This window comes from Bos grunniens, chromosome 21 (genome assembly GCF_055505025.1).
Source record: "Bos grunniens cultivar Pamir isolate PY7600 chromosome 21, Bosgru_T2T1.0, whole genome shotgun sequence".
Lineage (NCBI taxonomy): Eukaryota > Metazoa > Chordata > Mammalia > Artiodactyla > Bovidae > Bos > Bos grunniens.
This window is the reverse complement of record NC_141185.1, coordinates 24,453,397-24,456,487: the sequence shown is the minus strand read 5'-3', so window position 1 is coordinate 24,456,487 and position 3,091 is coordinate 24,453,397. Positions and strand designations below refer to the sequence as shown.

Below are 3,091 nucleotides of genomic sequence, written 5' to 3'. Positions count from 1 at the left end.
CACATTTCACCCAGAGGTTGAGAGTTTTTTTCCTCTCTTGATCTGGATGGAGTTAAGTTCTTGCCAGAAGGAAGCAGAGTGGCATGACCAATATGACCTGGTCTCGGAATGACCTGGGGCCATCTTGCTTTGGGGAGTATTTCTAGCGGTGGATGACAGTTGCTGCCATTTTTTAATATCCAAACACGCTGGTGACAGTGGTGGCCAGTTTACTCAACAAAGCTGTCTAGCTAGCTGACAAATTTCAGTTTTTCCCTGGGGACAAAATGTTCTAAGAGTCTTGTGGGAAAAGAGGACAGACATGGAGACTTTATTATTTCATTCTGATTTGTGCTTGTTGCTATTTATGAATGGCTTCCATTTAATTAGGTGTTTTTAAAATTTAAAACAGTGTTTATGATAACTAACTCTAATAACTCCCAAAGCACAAACTTGGGACATTAACTATTGTGGGGGGTGGTATTCAAAAAGTCTTTCAATCACAAGGCTGTAATTGATTGTATAGCACATGAAAGAATTATTTATTGTTTTACAGGATAATTATGGAAACATGAAAAACAGCTTCCACTGCTAAGTAAAACCCAACTTCCATTTTTTAGAGGTTTTGTTGTAAAAAATTTTAACCCAATGAACGTATTTGCTTTAGATTTATGAGTTAAGGTAAGTCAGAAGGGGGGTCTTTCATTTGGGTGTTTAACCAGGAAACTTATTTTGAAAAGGGAAAAATAAAACTAATTTAAAATTTCGTGTTTCTTTGCAGATAGTTTCCAAACCTGAAGGGACAACTGAGGATAAAATTAAATGGAAAGGGACATTAAGGAGTCAGTGGTCATAGGAAAGAAAGCACACCGAACAGTGTCATCAGTAAATTACTATAACCCCAGGACACTAACACCCTCGGAAAAAGTGCATGGCCAATAATGCTTTTATGGGTATACTTAATAATTTTCTCCCATGATAAAAATTAAAACCAAAGTGTTTCATGGAGTCATTCTGAGATAATCTTTGAAATATTATCAAAAAGGAACTGGTCTATTTTATACTTCAGGGAGGGGAAAATGTTCACATTTTAGATAGCGTTCTGTGATTATTTTTAATGGGAAAATAAAATATAGGTGACTTCTCCAGGAATCAATATCCTCTTTTCTCCATTCTTGGTGTTTTGCAGGCTGATTAATTTGCAGAGGTTGAGTTTGATTGCCACTGAAGCAGAAAGCATTATAGATTCTCTGTTATTCTTCAAGCCACTTGGCTAAAGTCTACAGTTCTGTCTCTATGTATTTATCTACCTTTCCACATGGCGCTTAGCACCGGAGCTTTGGGCCTCTCCTAAACATATTGTGAAAATCTTTTGTGCTGAATTCTCAAGTCTTGCTGTGAATAGGTAACTACCCCCCCTCAACCCCCACCCAAGATAGCTGTTCTGTGAGGTAAAGGTAAATGAGCCAGAGAAACAGGCATTTATGAAGCAGCTTTGTGTGTCTATGAAAAATGTATCCAGCTAAATTTTGAAAGCAAAAAGGGGAGGCTCTGAAGGTCATAAAATTTATATAAATCATATAGCAATTAAAGAAATAATGACTGAAATAAAACTTGCTCAACATCTAATGTGTGGTATTTTTAAATGGTTGAATGGAAGAATTCAGTATTTTCAACACTCATGGTATACTGGCTTGGTTATGGTTATTGGTTATTAATCAATCCTGGATAAATTTTTTTTCAGTTTCTAATGAACAGTTAATTGAGTAAACTGTATCATTAATCTTCTTTAAATCACCTCTTTTCAAATGTTTGAAACATTTGAAACAAAGCATAAACAAAGCAAAAAGCAATGTTTTTTGATAAGTCAATTCTTTGATCAAATATTTCTCTGTATTTTACATATTTCAGCATTAAATAATGGGATTATTGTAAATTGTTTGAATTTATAGATATTCTCAAAGTTGCATAAATATGTGTGTTGGAAAAAAAACTAGGTAACATTTGTATAGCTAGCTCCAAAGGTTAATTTGGTTTAAATACAAACTGAGTCAGGTATTATAAAAGCCTTTCAATATATTTGATCTACTTTTTGGGAATATGATGATAAGTTATTGTACAGCTTGTTAGAGTGATTGTCAAAATACATTAAAAATACAAACTGCATAAAGTCAGGCCCTTTTTGAAGGAAAACTCAGTTGTAAGGTAAATGTATTTCTTATGCAGATAGAGATTTATGCTTTAATAATTATGGTGATATTTATATAATGAAAAATGGAAAGTTCTTCAATTTTGGTAGTTGTTGAAAATGTTAATTCATTATATTTTCTGAAACATAAAGAAAGCATTAAATACTTTAATATAGAGTCTCCACATAAAAGAATCTGAATTCTTTCCCAGAAGCAAATCTAGAATCAAATTGGTGAATCAACACCATTATTGCCACTGCAAACAGCTACTTAAGAAATCTGCTCCCAATTAACCTTATAGACAAATGAAAAACCATCTTCTAAAAACAGACACACTTATTTCTGTAAATATGTAAATTCCTCAGCATTTCTAAATGTTGAAATAAACTGTTTTCAATCTGTATTTATAGATTAGAGTTGGGAGCAATTTCTCTATCCTTTACAAACAGCCTTGACTGCCTACTCTGAGTTCAAAACTGCCTTAAAATGTGTAATTTTTTGTATACAAAAGGCATTCTAAAATTGTATTATGCAGTTATTGTGCTAAAAGAATGACCCTTGCCATGCTTTGTTTACTGAATGTCAAATTTTCATTTGTATTACAGCTGTGTACCACAGCAGTTTCGGTTTTGTATGAAGGGCAACTAATGCACAAAACAGTCAAACCACAGAGCAGTAATTAGTCTGGAAAAGATCAAAGTGTGCTCTTCTAAATCCAGCCAATTTGCTCTGGGTGTGCAAAACCAATAGTCTTTCTTTTGCTAAGGTCTCTTATTAATTTTTGCTTTCGTTTGCTGCAGAGCAGCTGCTTTACTGTCAATCCAACATCCTGCTTAAAAAAAAATCCATTTTGATGCCACAAATGCAATTTCAATGGGTTTAGGAATAATAACCAGCTTTTTTTTTCCTATCCCACTTCTAGG

General features: G+C 33.7%; 1 long non-coding RNA gene across 1 annotated transcript; it reads left to right on the top strand.

Annotated features, from left to right (window-relative positions):
• The first annotated feature begins 452 nt into the window (after positions 1-452).
• Positions 453-987, top strand: LOC147349244 (uncharacterized). Its single transcript, XR_015149734.1, has 2 exons — positions 453-660; positions 761-987. It is a non-coding gene; the product is annotated as an uncharacterized LOC147349244 (long non-coding RNA).
• The last annotated feature ends 2,104 nt before the right edge of the window (positions 988-3,091 follow it).